Here is a 16,700-nt window from a genome sequence, read left to right as displayed (position 1 = left end):
ACTCTCCTTAATTCCAATTTCTTTTCTTTTCTTTTCTTTTTTAATTTATTGCATCCTTTATTGAATTCTTATTAGGTGCCAGGTCACTGTGCTAATCACTTTACATGCATGTTCTCATTTAATTCTCACCACAAACCCATGAGGTAGGTACTATTATTGTCTACAACAATTGAGAAAACTGAGATCCAGTGTAGTTAAGTAACTTATTTAAGGCTTTGTTGCTAAGTTTCAAGACTAGAAGTTGAACTCCAGCAAACTGCCCAAGAGGCTGTGTACTAATAAACAGCCAGCCACCAGGACATGTGATAAGCATATGAATGACAGAGGAAGTCCAGGTGCCTCAAGAGTACTGCAAAGGCACCTAGCATGCTCTGATGGGCATCAAGGAGAGCTTCCTGGAAGAAGAGACAAGATGGTGAGGAGTTTGCTAGCCAGATGAAGAGGAGAAGGAAGAGTGTCTGAAAGCCTAGAGCCAAGAGATGGCTTAGCACGTCTGAGGATGTGACTTGAATGTGACGCTGTGAGTGGAAGGAAAGAAGGGTGACTGAGAGGCGAGCAGGGACCAGAGTTAGAAGGGCCATGCGGAATAAGTGAAGAGGTTCAACTTTATCCTTAGGGCAGTAGGGCATATCTGAGGATGCCCTACTCACCAGCATGAATACACTGGACTTGGCCTTTAGAGAGACGACCCTGCTGCAGGGTGGAAAATTGAGCCAAGGCAAAAAAGCTAATTGGAAACCCATTGCAGGAGTCCATCTCACTAGAAATGATGGTACCTGGGCAAAGGGCAGAGATGTTGGGCATGGATATATAAATCCTATCTATCTGTCTATCTGTCTATTTATCTATCATCTATCTATCTTTATACAGTTGGGTTTTGGCAGAGGTGAGGGATATGGCTGGCTACAACTTATTGAGCTGTACCAGGTACTTTGTATGTACTATTTTTTTATATAATGAGATAAATTTTATTCCACTAAGGGGAGTGGGGTGTGGAGATGGGGGTTGTCTGGTTCTAACAGGATGTCCCCGGTCCTTTGCTACTGCTGCTTCTATTTTTATATAATTCTGGGCTGTAACCCCTTCATCACACCCTCTGCACCCTCCTCATAGTGCTGTGGGAACTCTTCCAATGTCTGTTTCATCCTGCAGACAGCAAGGTTCTTGGCTTGGACTCATACAGTTCTTTCAGCCAGAATCAGAAGTATTCTGCAGAAGCTATAATATCTCACTGGGGTTAGTAATTGGACAAAACTGCTGAACTCTCAGGCTGTGATGAGCTTTTTTTTCCCCTTTAGATTTGTTTATTTATCTATTTAACCGGACATTAAATTTCTTTACGTGTGTGTGTGTGTGTGTGTGTGTGTGTGTGTGTGTGTGTGTGTGTATATATTTTTTAATTGTACTTTAGGTTCTGGGGTACATGTGCAGATCATGCAGGATTGTTGCATGGGTACATACAATGCAATGTGGTTTGCTGCTTCCATCCCCCTGTCACCTATATCTGGCATTTCTCCCCATGTTATCCCTCCTCAACCTCCCTACCCCTAACTGTTCCTCCCCTATTCCCCCACAACAGACCCCAGTGTGTGATGCTCCCCTCCCTGTGTCCATGTGTTCTCATTGTTTAACACCCACCTATGAGTGAGAACATGCAGTGTTTGATTTTTTGTTCTTGTGTCAGTTTGCTGAGAATTCCAATTTCTTAAACAGGTAATATAAAGAATTGGCTAATAGTAAAAAGATAACAACTTAATTAGGCTACTTCCCAAGCTTATGATTTGGTTAATCTTATTGATAAATTATTTCATGCCTTAACTAAAGAAGAGAGACTGTGAGAAAAGGTAAATAGACAAAAAAAAAAAAAAAAAAAAAAAAAAAAAGGCTTATAAGATTATGAACTTGTAACTAAAACAACTATCCACCTAGTTAGAATCTCCAAAATACTCCAATAAATCTCAGAGTGGACATCACACTCTGCTTTGTAATTACTGCAAAAAACCTGGACACTTTAAGTAAGGTTCTCAGAAACTACAATGAAGGGAACGACAACAGGCAAAGGAAGAGGGGATATAATGGGGTTTCTGCAAGCAACTGACAGACTTTCTTTCCTTCCTACTAACACTATGAGAGAAATAGAAATTATTTAAAATGGAGAACAATCACAAGCTCTTATTGACACTGAAGCTACTTATCTGTAGTAAATCCCACCTTACTACAAGGCCTCATTCCTTGGAGCAAACAAGCACTTCAAATGGTGGATATAACTAATACCCCCATACTGACGTATAAATCTTAGCCTGTGGCTTTTCAGCTAGGACCTTTACAAGGAACTCAGGTTTTTGTCTTAGTTTCCCCAGCCCCCATTCATTTGAGAGAAAGAGACTTCTTAGAACCACCTAATGCTCATGCTTTTATTTTTTTTTTCAAAAAGTGGGAACTGTGATTAGAATTAGAAGACAACATTGAATTACCAGATACGATGAATGTTTTGGAATATGATGCTTTTAAATTCACAAATTGCAATTCATATTGCCATAGAGGACATCAAATTATTGAATAATGAAGAATCACAAAAGCTCTTAAAGGTAGTAGCTGATCAATTGTGGTCAAAGTCATGAACAGGTATTAGAAAAAAAATCATAGTTGTTCCAGTCAAAATTCAAACGGACTCTTCAAAAGATTTTCCAAACCCTAACCAACAGCCTTGAAAACAGGAAGATTTAGAAGGAGTTCTACATATTTATATAAAAATAAATCTGGTTATCTCCTGTATAAGCCCATGTAATACTTCAATCTTTCCCATAAAAAAATCCAACAATAAAGGATGGAAGGTTTGTACAGGATCTGAGAGCAATTAACAACATGGTCTCTCCTCACCATCCAGTAGTTCCAAACCCCCATTTATGGTTGACTGCCGTTTCTACCAAAGGCAAATTCTTTTCTGTGATAAGACTTATGTAGCGTATTCTGTAGAATTCTTATGAATAAAGACAGTCACTTCTCTTCACCTGCATTTGGGAAGACAGACAGCACATATGCCTCAAAAATGCACTGAGGGCCCAACTAATTTTTCACAAATATTAAAAGGAGATCTCTATGATACCAACTTCCTTAGGAAATCAATTTTGATACAATATGTGATGATTTGCATCTCTGCTCAGAGGGTTGGCAAGTATATACAGAAGATGGAATTCACTTTTTATAATAATCAGCCTCAAAGGGACACAAGGTCTCAGAAAAAAAACAAAAAAACTTCAGATTTTTAAAAAGCAAATAAGACATTTTGGACATATAATATCAAAGGAGAATCTTTTTTTCCCACTTGAAGAGGGTAAAAAGACTATTGGCCTTCCCTTTTTCCCCAAACTAAGAAGCAACTAAGAGGATTTTGCGGACTGGTATGATGCTGTAGAAACTGGATTCCAATTTTTTTTTTTAATTCAATCTTTACATACTTTTTGAAAATAAGGCAAGCCAGACCTCTGGAATGTACTGAGGAAAATTAGTTAACATTGGAAGAGATGTCTCCATTTGGAATAACAATTAGCAGACCTATGTATCTGTTCCTAGAAAACTGTAACTCCTTAATTTAAGGGGAAGCATGTTGCTTTATTGTTTCAACACTGTACAACAATTAACTAAAAATTGTAACCTAGTGAAAGATTGTTTTCTTAATGAGTTCTCAGGAAGTGAAGAATTCAAGGCCTTCAATTTTCAGTCAGGAGATTTTGTCTACTGAAAACACCTTTAAAAGACTCTCTTGAGGTCAGGCATGGTGACTTAGGCCTGTAGTCCCAGCACTTCAGGAAGCTGAGATAAGCAGATCGTTTGAGGTCAGGAGTTCAAGATCAGCCTGACCAACATGGTGAAACCCTGTCTCTACTAAAAATACAAAAAAAATTAGCCAGGTGTGGCAGCTCATGCCTATAGTCCCAGGTACTTTGGAGGCTGAGGCTAAAGAAACACTTGAACCCAGGAGGCAGTGGTTGCAGTGAGCCAAGAAGGCACCACTGTACTCTAGCCTGGGTGACTCCATCTAAAAAAATAAAAGACTCTCTGGAAACAAAATGAAAGGGAAGGGCTCTTATCAAGTGCTTCTTACTAATCTTGTGCTGTCTTGGATCCACAATTCTCATCAAGAGAAGGCTCCATCTCTTGAGTGTACTGTTTCCCCAGAAGGTGACCTCTGACTCATAATAAATCAACACTAGGTTGAGAAGAAGATGTCTCCATGATATCTGATGTTTCAAGCTAAAACCCAAGACTGTACCAGGCCTATATCTGAATGAATGCTTATTATTAATAACTATTAATAAATGGGAAAAATTTTTTCTACAAGCTCCCACTAAACTTCTTTTCTTTCCTACTTTGTTGCATGCCTTGGGTTGACTATTACTAGCTGTTGCACACAAAGCTAGTGCTTCTGGAATGGGCCTAGTATTAAAAAGCTAGTCTTTTTGCAATGGGCCCAGTATTACACTAATAGATTACAAAAAGATGCTTGTTGGGTATGTGATCTCATGCCCTATTCTAGTAGTTCTGGCCTAGCATTGTGGCTATCTCCTCTCAAAGACAAGATTGGATAGAATATCAGAAATATATCCATGTTTCTTAAAAGCAGTCATTGGTGCTTGACAGTAGTATGACTAAGAATGATGTACATCACTGGCCCGTTAATAACACTTTAGAGAACAAAGGTAATATGAAGAACTTCTTGGTAAAAGAAACTAGTTCATTAGCTTTAACACAGTCACTGTCCCAACTGAGGGATGGAATGAAAATGCCTCAATTGAAAGATAAGATAAGTCAATTTCAGAATGGTTTAATACAAATTTGGGGTAGTCTCATCTAGCTTACTCACTGCTTTCATCAGCTCAGTCAGCTTTGCTCCTTTACATTGGGAATGGGGAAATCATAACAAAGATACCTGGCCCAGTGACAGTAGTTATATGGGACAGATATCCAAACAATGATATATCCACACCATTATATTACAAAGTACGAATTGGCATGCCACAACGATTGAATATTTATTGATTTGTTCCAAATGAAATGCTTTGGCTATGTGGCACTAGTTTAAGGCCACGATTACCCCCATGATGCTTAGGACAATGTTCCTTGGGTCAGGTTATATGTGGGCACAAGCTTGATTAGCATATATACTATCAAAACTTGCAACTTTTTTTCTCGTTTACAATCTCATTAGGTTCATTATGTGTTCACCGATATGCTCATTTAGCTTCCATCTTTGTCCCTTAACTAGATAGTGAGACTTGTCATTTGGCATTAGAGACTCTAAAAAATTTTACACAAAATGCCCTAAATGATAGCCACATGGGTATCAGTATAAAATAATGAAGTTGCTCTTATAAGGCAGGCTGTATTACAGGAGCCAAACTATGTCCAATAAAATGGGGAAAATGTGAAAAGGAAAGAAAATCTCAGAATTCCAAAGTCACTGAGCCAAAGGGAAAAGTCAGGCAAAGGTAACTGGGTCACACAAACTTGTCTCCCATTTTGTTTCTGAGTAGATAGTTTCATAGTTCCCTCACATTTTCTCAGAAGAAAATTCCCTGTGGTCTCCAAGATCTTTATCCAATGGCAGTTCTCTTGAAATTCATCTTGACAATGTAAATTAAGGGTTATCTTCACAGGCAAAGGACAGAACTGAAAGTCATTCCTCCACTTACCTGAAACAAATGCATATCTGACTGCTTCCTACACTCTATAATTATTTTATTCACTCATCATTTTATTGACTCATTTTACTTATGTAAAAATGCAGATTCATCAAATGACTGCATAATTGACTATTCTGCCACCTGCTCCTTTTACTTGAAAAATGTGGATTCAGAGAAACTAATCAAAAGACTCAAAGGAATTCAACTCTTGATTCTTTTAATTGGAGGGTTCCTTTCTCGACTTTAGAGCCCCGCTCTCTCTTTCTCTGTACAAGGGAGCTTTTCCTTCTGTCTTCTTCCTTCTTTCTTGCCTGTTTAAACTCTCCACTCCTTAAAACCACTCCACATGTGTCCATGTAATTTTATCTAATTTGTGTGAGACAAGAGCACCTGGTGTTTCTCCACTCATTGGAGCTGTATCATTTTGGTGCATTGTCCAGGAAAGGGAATTCATTTATCAGACTGGTAAGTATGGAGTGAATCTCAACTTTAAATCTGTCCTTTAATCTCAAGGCTCTCTTTCAGCTACCCTGTTGCCAAACTTTCTCTTTTTATCTGTGGTATTTTACTCTCTCTCTGTGTGTCTAATGTGCAGGAATCTTTACAGTTCAGGGAAACAAGTCTGTTAGAAAAGATCACGAATCACAGCAGGCAGGAACTCAATAAATGTCCATCTCTCTATACAGTTTCTCTGGTAAGCACATGATATTTCTAAGTCACGATCATGAATCGCAGCACGCAGGAACTCAATAAATGTCCATCTCTCTATATGGTTTCTCTGGTAAGCAAATGATATTTCTAAGTCACCTAATGAAAAATCTTCAACATGAGGCACACTTTGTTTCTCTTTTTTCATGGTAACACCGCAGCTTTCTATTACACTGTTAGAAGTAAGCCTCTAGGCCTCTTCTGGGAATGGGAATTTTCTGTCTTTAGCAGTTAGGAGTAAAATGTCTTCTGTAGCCACATTTTTGTGTTGATATTGTCTCAGGAAAATGGCCATCTGGTTTCTATGTTCCTTTAAGGCACTTATTTTGTCTCCTATTAAGACAGTGCTTAATTAGTAAAGGGATTTTAAGTCCAGAAGTTAACTGAAACCCTTTTTCTCTGGGTAAATGTTTTATCATGGGTCATGATAGCAGGATACCGAGTTCAATCTAGCATGCCCCCTCCCTTAAAGTGGCCTTGCCCAATTACATGATTTTTCTTGAAATCTAATTTTTTTTTAAAGGCATGCAGGCCACACAAGTCTAGGAGATCAAAGGGAAATAAAAGGCAGAGGACTAAGACTGCTTGGGGACAGTGTGACTAAGGCCCAGAAGTTTAGTTCCTCTGGTACCATGACTTGGAGGGTCATGTCTGCAGTCATGGGTGGCACATTTAAATGGGTGCCGGGATTCAGGAGCCAAAGAGTGTTTTCATCTCCATCTGGGATTACATACCAAAAGGAATGAGACTGAAAAGATACCTTTATTCTCTCTTCTCTTTCTAGATGGGTAACAGATCGTCTTCAACATGGGTAACAGATTGTCTTCAACATGCACTGGGACTCCTCCTTTGACCTTGAAACTTTGATGAAAAAGTAGCTTATTTTCTTTTGCACAGGGTATGGCCTTTTAACTAAACCTTTGCAAGTGTTTCAAAATCAACCCAGATCTTTTAGAAATCATATCAGGCAGGCCCAAAAGAATTATTGCCCAAAACTAGAAAAGCAAGGTCCAAGTGAACCATCTGAGGATTCCCTTACTTAGGCCCCCTTCGATCCCTTCTCATTGCAGGACCTTAGGCAATTAAAGGGAGACTTAGGCCAATTTTCTGACAACCCTGATAGGTATATAGTAACTTTCCAAAATTTAACTCAGGTATTTGCCCTCTCATGGTGGTGTGTTATGCTGCTCCTAAGCCAAAACCTAACTGCAGCTAAAACAGGCAGCTCTGCAAGCAGAAGAGAATTTTGGAAATAAGCGATATGTCTCCTATAGTATGGCAAAAGGAAAAAGGAAAAAATAGGGAAGATGAAGAAATAGGGGAAACACCATTCCCAATAGAAAGAGAGGCAATACCTCTTAAGAACCCTAATTGGAAATTTTCTCTGTGGTATTTTTTCTTCTTTCATTGTTTAAAATGGCTTCTATCTCTTTTATAATATTCTTTTAACCTGGGAAAAGTTAATTTTCCAAACCTGAAAATGCTTGCCTTAGAGTTGAGCTGGGGGAAGGGAACTCACAAGCCTAATAAGCTGGCAAAAGGGCAAAAATTTCTTAGCAGTTGGGCTTTTGGGTTTTTGCTCCCTGTTCAAGCCAGTAAAGGGGATACTGAGTGTTGGAAACAGTGAGTTCCTCTTCAGATGTTCCACTTGTCCTCTATTTTCAAACCCTAACTTCCTTGCCTATTTGCCCCTAATTACAGTAAACAACCTTCTAACCATTCCCAATCTGTAACCCGCATCCATTCCCAGTCTATAGCCCACATCCATTCCCAATCTGTAACCCACAACTATTCCCAGTCTATGACCTATATTCATTCCCAATCTGTTAACTACATCTGTTTCCAATTGGTAACCCACATCTGTTCCTTATTTGGCATGCTTAGTTCTATAACTGCCCTTCCCACCCCCACTCCATTTGAAGTAGCCAATCAGGATCAGCCTAGATTGTGAGGTCCAACCCCAGCCAATGGGGACCAGACACCGTAGCAGGGACTGACTCTGATAAAAACCCCTTCCTTCCTTTGGTGTGCTTTCGCAGTGACCAGAAGAATGACCAGCACCCGTCTGCAGAAGCAAATTCACCTTGCTGAGAAATCCTTTATTTGAGTGCTTGTTTTCTTTGCGACTCTGAGCTCTTATTTCCAAAAATTTGGGGGCTTGTCTGAGATTCCCATTCTCCTCTGGAAAAGGGTCTCCAGTCCCCTCTCATAAGGAGACATGTCTCACTGTCTTGTTGCGGTGGCCTCAGTGTAAGGAATTGGAACCCACCTGGTGTGATTCATAAACCTGGACTCTTAGCAATGCAGGCAGAAAGGATCCTCACATAATGCAGTGACCAGGTAATTCTATGCACAGACCAAGGTAAGAAATGTCTCAGCAGTGACAAAGTATTTCCTTTGTGGTCGAATAAAGGCAAGAAATCTCCAGTAAGGGGAGTTGAGCCTTTAGAGAAAGGAAAGGCAAGAAATCTCTAGGATGAGGGATTAAGCCTCAGGTCAAATCTTCAGGATGGAAAATTCCATGAGTAAATAAGTCAGAAACTAACTCCTCATAGAAGAACAGGTTACCTACCCCCAAACAGTTCATCAGCACATGGGATCCCCTAGACCACCTTCTTCCAACTTCATGTCAGGTAGAGCAATGTAAAATGGATATTCAGAACTTCCCTTTCCTCTCTGCCTCTAAGGAATATGCTCCAATACTCTTCCCCATAAGAGAGATGCCCACAGGTGGGGGAGCCATTGATTTTATAAATCTTCCCTTAACCAAGTTCAAAATTTGAAAAAAAAAAAGGACTGAAGCCACTGTTAGATGACCCTTATGGAGTGGCAGATCAAATTGACCAATTTTTAGTACCCCAGTTGTATACTTGGGTCAAGTTGATGTCCATCATGGGCATCCTCTTTTCAGGGAAGAAAGAAGCATAATTCATAGGGTTATTATGGTAATTTGGGATAGTGAACATCCTCGCAGTCAAAACATTCCCACTGTGGACCAAAAATTCCCTGCCCAAGATCCCCAGTGGGACAATAACAATCCAGCTCACCAGGAAAATATGCAAGACTTTAGGGAAATGATAATAAAAGGAATTTGGGAATCAGTACCCCAAACCCGAAATCTTTCCTGAGCATTCAACATACAACAAGGCAAAGATGAGGGGCCTATAAAATTCTTAGAGTAAAAGAGCAAATGAGATAGTATGGGGAGAAATGCCAGATATAGGTGATGGGGAGGAAGGCAGCAAATCACACTGCCACGTATGCAGAGATAGTATGGGGAGAAATGCCAGATATAGGTGATGGGGAGGAAGGCAGCAAATCACACTGCCACGTATGCACCTATGCAACAATCTTGCATGTTTTTCACATGTACCCCAAAACCTAAAATGCAATAAAAAAAAAGAGCAAATGAGAAAATATGTGGGCCTAGATTTAGAAGATCCCCTTGGGCAGGAAATGCTAAAGCTTCATTTTGTCACTAATAGTTGTCCAGACATCTCAAAGAAATTACAAAAAAATAGAGAATTGGTAAGACTGTCCCATGAATGAACTCCTTAGAGAAGCTCAGAAAGTATATGTAAGGAGGGACAAAGAGAAGCAAAAACATAAGGCAAAAATTATGTTGTCCACTTTCCAGGAGGGGACTCCAAAGGATAAGGCCCACCAAAATTACTCTCCATCAGCCTTCTTAACCATGTAAGAAGAAAAGGCATACAGGTTTCAAGCTGAAAGCTCCAATTTGTAGAGCCCGAAGTTAAATACTTAGGGCACTAAATATGTAAGAGCAAGAGAAGGATAGGACCTGAGCAAATTGAAGGAATTATGTTCTTACCTTTCCCTAAAACTTAGCAGGAACTCCTATAAAAGTCATTTCACCTTTTTATTAATGTAAACAAGGGAGTAGCTTTAAGGGTACTTAGCCAAGCACATGGGGGCCACTGGCAACCTGTAAACTTTCTGTCAAAGGTTTTAGACCCTGTCACCTGTGGGTAGCCTGAATGTGTTCAATCTGTTGCAGCCACCACTTTGTTAATTGAAGGAAGCAGAAAGCAAAACTCAAACCCTAACCTCCTTGCCTACTTGCCCCTAGTTACAGTAAGCAACCTTCTAGCCATTCCCAATCTGTAACCCACAACTGTTCCCAATCTATAACCCATATTCATTCGCAATCTGTAAACTACATCCATTTCCAATCAGTAACCCACATCTGTTCCCTATTTGGTGCCCTTAGTTCTATAACTGCTCTTCCCACCCCTACTCCATTTGAAGTAGCCAATTGGGATCAGCCTAGATTGTGAGGCTGATCCATATTGGCTACTGGGGGAATTTTGGTTGTACACACACCCTATCAAGTTAGATCTATTTTAAATCAGAAAGCAGGAAGATGGCTCACTAACTCAGGATTTTAAAGTATGAAGCTATTAGAAAGAGATGATTTAACACTAACCACTGATAATTTACTTAATCCAGCAGGTTTCCTAACAGGGAATCCAAATCTAATAGGACCTGGGCATCAGTGTTTTGATTTAACTGATTATCACACAAAAGTCAGGCCCAATTTAAGAGACCCCTTTCAAACCAGAGCAGGATTTATTTATAGATGGCTCTTCCTGGGTAAGTGAAGGAAAAAGACATAATAGGTATGCAGTAGTTGATGGGGAAAGAGTCAGGAAGATTGTGTAATAACTGGTCTGCCTAAAATTGTGAATTTTTTGCATTAAATTAGGCTTTAAAACACTTGCAAAACCAGGAAGGGACTATTTATACTGACTCCAAGTATGCCTTAGGGGTAGCTCACACCTGTGGAAAATTTGGACTGAACGGTCTCATCAATAGCAAAGGTCAAGACCTTGTCCACAAGGAATTAATCACTCAAGCATTAGATAACCTCTAGCTGCCAGAAGAGTCACTTAAACAAATTAGTTTTAGAAACTAGGTTGCCATGAACTAAATGCCTTACCATTTTCTTAAGAATCTGAACTGCCCCTCAGAAAGATGTTAGTTTATCTTTGTATGAGATGCTGTATGGATTGCCCTAGTTACACTCCACTGCTGACATTCTTATGTTTGAAACAAAAGATCAGTTTCTCAGAAATTATATACTTGGTCTATCTTCCACTTTCTCTTCTCTCAGAACTAAAGGTCTTTTAGCACAGGTGCCACACCTAGAGTTCCCAGCACACCAGTATCAGCCTGAGGATTACATCCTCATCAAAAATTGGAAAGAAGAAAAACTCTGACTGGCTTGGGAAGGACCCTACCTAATGCTTCTAACCACTGAGGCTGTAGTCTGAACAGCAGAAAGAGGATAGGCTCATCATACTTGAGTCAAGAAGGCATTGCCACCTCCAGAGTCATGGGCCATTGTTATGGGGAAGAGTCCTACCAAACTAAAGCTAAGAAAAATTTAGCCCTCCTATACCTCCTTTATCCCTTCCATACCCAATGACCACACAGATGGTCTTCCAGCAGACAGGGCATGAGCTGTATTGTAGTTCTCGTCCAAGACCCCACAGTCTGGAGTAATGAATTCTGCCAATCTTTCTCTCTCTCTCTATGGTATTCCCTGAAGTCTGACACTCTGTGGGTCAGGCCCTGATGGCCATCCAGCCTCTGTCTCCTGATGCCAATTTACCTCATGTCTCATGACAAGGAGAAAACTTAGCATTCCTTGGAGACCTAATGGGATGCAGTGAGCTTAAACCATTCCAAGAGCTTACCAATCAGTCTGTCCTTACTCCAAACCAAATAACACAGCCCCTGATGGAATAATTACAAAGGCATCACAAGGCCTTACCTCTTGCAATTGCTATAGATGTACTTACTCTTGTGGGATGTTGCATCATATCCTGTATTTATGGATTAGTGCAGCCAATGGGTACTGGACACAGTAGCAGGGACTGACTGTGTTAGGGATAAAAACCCTTTCTCTCCTTTGTTTGGTACAGTCTCACAGTGACCAGAAGAATTAACAGCACCCATCTGCAGAAGTAATTTTGCTTTTCTGAGAAATCCTTTATTTGAGTTCTTATTTGCTTTGCAAGTCTGAGCTCTTATTTTCAACATAAGAATTATTGTTTATATTCTCTGTGAATTTATAATTAATGATAAAGGATTTGTGAGGTTGGTCGTAAGCTGTAGATAATTTGGTGTGCTTTGCATGTCTTTCTGTATCCTTCTGTCAAAGAAAGATGGAAATTATCTACCACACTTGTGAGAAATGCTATACTCACCCTACTATTTGCAATCAGGTTACAGGTATTTAAAGATCAGATCAAAATTATTGACAAGCTCAGGGAAAATGAGGGCTTCAGCTCTCGGTGGTTACAATCCTTCTTTTAGTGAATTCCAGTCTTCTTTGTGGAATTGGTTAAGTCCTTTAAGTCCTCTCTCGCTTATATGTCTTGCATTAATATTTGGACCCTGCATACAAAATACTATAACTCGAATTGTTTCTTCTCACCTATAAGTAATCAAACTCCAAATGGTACTGCAAACTGAACCATGCATAGACATGACATTCTTCTGACAACCCTTAGATCAACCCCAGGAGGAGCCCTAGTTGCTGTTCTCCATTCAACGCCCCTTTTTGACAGTAAGTAGCTAGAAAAAATTATTATCCAAAACTCCTTAACAGCAGTTAGGGTGATGCCTCCACAGAGGAATGATATAGCAGTTACTAAGAAATAATTTTAGGCAGAGAGGAAAAGGGGTCCTTGGAGAGTTTTTGTCTTTTTTAGAGCAGCCCCAGAAATGTTTGTCTAGCAGGAAAGCCCTGGCTCTTAGAGCCAGGCTGGTAGCCTTTGATATACAAATTCCAGATTTTAGACACTGGATCCACCCAACACGGCGATTCCCACCATTGTCCTCTAGCCCTTGCCCCAACATGTACCCAGCACCAGGATCACCCCCATGTATACCCAAGTGTGTGGAACATCATGGCACCCTGAATTTACATATTAAAAAGCTAGGGTGGGAGGGCTATTTTTTTTGTGGGTTACAAGAATGACATGCCTGGTCAAACCAATCCCTTGAGCCCTATGCAAATCAGACACCACTTCCTCCAGCTTCCTCCTATAACTAGCTAGAATCTGCTCCACATGGGGTCTCCTCTCTCGGCTTTGGAGCCCCTCCACACCTTTGTACAGGGGAGCTTCTTCCTTATTTATTCTCCCTTCTTTCTTGCCTATTAAACTCGTCACTCCTTAAAACCACACACATGAAAGAAATGATTGAAACATGCCTTGGTAATTTTTTTTGAATTACAATATATTAATTTGTTCAATTTAGCCACTTCACAATGTATGCATATTCCAAAACATTACACTGTACATTTGAAATATATACAATTTTTAGTTGTCAATTAAAAAGTAAATATAATTTAAAAAATCATGCTCTTTTGCTTATTGATATAAACAACAAAATAGCTATAATTTATAAAAGATTAATCTGTGATAAACAATTGGCAGAAATTCTTATTTTAATTTTTATAACTGGAAGTAGATAATTCTGTTGGAGATAGTGAAACTGAGACTTAGAGGGCTAAAGTCATTCAACTAATAAGAAACAAAGCTGAGATTTGACTCCTGGCCCATCACCCTCTGAAGGTAAAGGTTTCAACAGCATAACTGCAGTGTCCCCTTCCCGTGGGTTGCAGCTCTAACCTGCTGCAGCAGCATAACACAGTTGTACACCACAGCCATGCCTTTAGCATCTCCTTCATTCTCTCAGCCCTTCAGGCAAAGATATCAACAGAGTTATATTTCTGCTTGAGTGTTACCTCAGGACCCTACAACTTCTGAAGATGCATGAGGTAATTCAGTTCACAACTTACCTGAGTTTCATTTGGATTCACCAAGTCTGAAGACACCAAAGCTATTTTTAATATGATTAATGAGGGTTGAATATCTCTACCCTTTTCCAGGTCCTGGTGGTGAACAGGCACTAGAGTGAGACTCTCTAAGCTGGCGAGGCTTACCTGGTATCTCAGGGACCAGGGGAAGAAGCTTGCTGTTCTTAGTCAAACTGGTTCCTGCAAACCCAGGGCCAGGTCCAGGACACTGCACAGGCAAGAGCACAGCAGGTGAGGATGGTGATGACTGTCCAGAGCTTTTCAATCTGAAAGGAGGAGGAGTGTGATGGGTGTGTCAGGCTGGCATAGGGCCTGCAGTAGGTGGATGCCAGAGCAGAACTTTGCACCTGTTGCTGTGTTCTGCCTCCACTGGATCCTGATGTACCCGCCAAAGCACATTTGTACAATGGGATGTACAAATCCAGTCCTGGCTTTGCTCTCTGCAGATAACACAAAGTTGAGGGTCCCTGCTCCCCTTCTGATACCAGCTACTCAGAATGTAAATGACCAGGTCCAACATGAGTGAATACAAAACAATAATCCATTCATTATCCCAGTGAGTCCATATTTGTACTGAAGGAGTTTTCAGACCAGCTCCCAGTATTGGAACTTGCACAATTTTTTCATCCTGTTCCCTTTGACCCTGTAGAAGACATATTCTACTGCCTCTTCACTGAATCCATAGTTAAAATTGGTGTAGAAGAATGTTCATTTTAGGAAACCACAAGGCCTATTAAAAAAAAACAAAAACATGAAACCTCCATGTCCGTGTGTGTGTGTGTGTGTGTGTGTGTGTTTGTGTGTGTGTTTGTGTGTGTGTGTTTCAGGGAAAGAATGTCAGGGTTAATGGATGCAATGGGAAACACTGTGGCTGTCAGTCGGTGTGGAGAGGGGAGAACAGTCTCCAAAGCTTCTGACCTTGAACCCCTCACCTGGTGTTTAATAAAATTTTCATCAATTGAGCTGATCTAACTATTGATTTTACTCTTCTCATTAGACATAGTACTGCTCAGTATTCTAGATTTAAGTAAATACTGGTACAGAAATCATTGTTAAAATTCCATATGTTTGCATTGTCTGTCCTCTGTTTTCAAGACTCCCAGACACCATTCCCAAACTACAATTTCAGTTATACTTTTGAGACTTTGTCTCAAAATTTCTTTCTTTCTAAACTTTTTTTTTGTGATGATGGAGTCGTAGAACACAGACCCTTAGAGCATGATTTTGAAGCAATGTGGCTAGGTTCTCTACTATCTGGAAAGCTAGTTGTAAGGATCACATGACATAAATTACGTAAAGCATCAGAACAGTGCCCAGATCAAAGGATGCCAGCCATGTGGTGGTTCATATTATGATTAATCTTGCTTCTGAGCTGATATCTTGTGGAAAACCTAAATGAGGTCTGTTTGTGAAAACTCCTACTGGAGAAAGAGCATTAAAATGTTCCCTTCATAGTTGCCATTTCGTGTGCATGATTTAGAATGTGCTGGCTGTGAAACATGACCACTCCTGCTGCAGGCCTCAAAGAGTGAACATATCAAAACAGGAGAAATGTGAGTGTGAAAAGAGATTCTGTTGATTACATTGTCTGTCAAGATATGAAGCGGGACTTTTCCAGCGAAAAGAACAGTCCCAGTCCAATTGGATCATTTGTTTACCCTGTCATGACAGACTTGAGACCAATAACAATTTTGATAATTGGCCCAGGGGCTGGCATATGCAGAACTGAGAGGTTTTCTTGGATGGAGTCCCCTTGCCTTGAACAGATTCTGTAATTTTCACAAAACCATGTGCCCCATTGTTGTGTGCTGTCTCTGGTCTCTTGTTGGAGGGATGACCTATGTGTGTTAAGACCCAAGGGCAGAGCCCCTGGTTTATTTGCTTCTCTTTTTCCCTCCCGGGGGTTTCTTTTCACTGCACATATTTGACAATTTGATCCAATGTCTATGTGGTCTCTTTTGTTAGGCTTTGGCCAATTTTAGCCTTTTTCCATTTTAACAACATCAAAAGGCTTAGAATTGTACCTGAGGTTTTCCACCTTGCTAGAATTTCTAGTTTAGGGCCCACTATTTAACTTTTTTTATTTGGATTTTTTTTTTTTTTTTTTTTTAAATTTTGAGATTGAGTCTCACTTTATCACCCAGACTGGAGTGCAGTGGTACAATTTTGGCTCACCGCAACCTCAGCCTCCTGGGTTAAAGTGATTTCCTAACTCAGCTTCCCAAGTTGCTGAGACTACAGGCACTTGCCACCATGTCCAGCTAATTTTTGTACTTTTAGTAGAGATGGAGTTTCTCCATTTTGGCCAGGCTGGTCTTACACTCCTGACCTTGTGATCTGTCTGCCTCTGCCTCCAAAAGTGCTGGGATTACAGGCATGAGCCACCACGCCTGGTCCCACTGTTTATCTTTACATCAGTCTAACCTAGATCAGCATGTTGTCTTTCCTTGAAAAAA

The 16,700-nt window shown here is 40.2% G+C and overlaps 1 protein-coding gene across 2 annotated transcripts in view; it reads right to left on the bottom strand.

Annotated features, from left to right (window-relative positions):
• SULT1C3 (sulfotransferase family 1C member 3) overlaps positions 1–14,480 on the bottom strand; it is a 99,904-nt gene extending 85,424 nt beyond the window's left edge. For both annotated transcript variants that reach the window (XM_012474286.3, XM_021669002.2), the window contains exon 1: positions 14,371–14,480. The gene's annotated coding sequence lies outside the window, so the exon portion shown is untranslated. The remainder of the gene's footprint in view (positions 1–14,370) is intronic.
• Between the last annotated feature and the right edge of the window lie 2,220 nt (positions 14,481–16,700).

Source organism: Aotus nancymaae, unplaced genomic scaffold (assembly GCF_030222135.1).
Source record: "Aotus nancymaae isolate 86718 unplaced genomic scaffold, 86718_ANA_hifiasm-v0.15.2.pri h1tg000155l, whole genome shotgun sequence".
NCBI lineage: Eukaryota > Metazoa > Chordata > Mammalia > Primates > Aotidae > Aotus > Aotus nancymaae.
The sequence above is the reverse complement of the archived record's forward strand: the minus strand, read 5'-3'. Positions and strand labels throughout refer to the sequence as shown.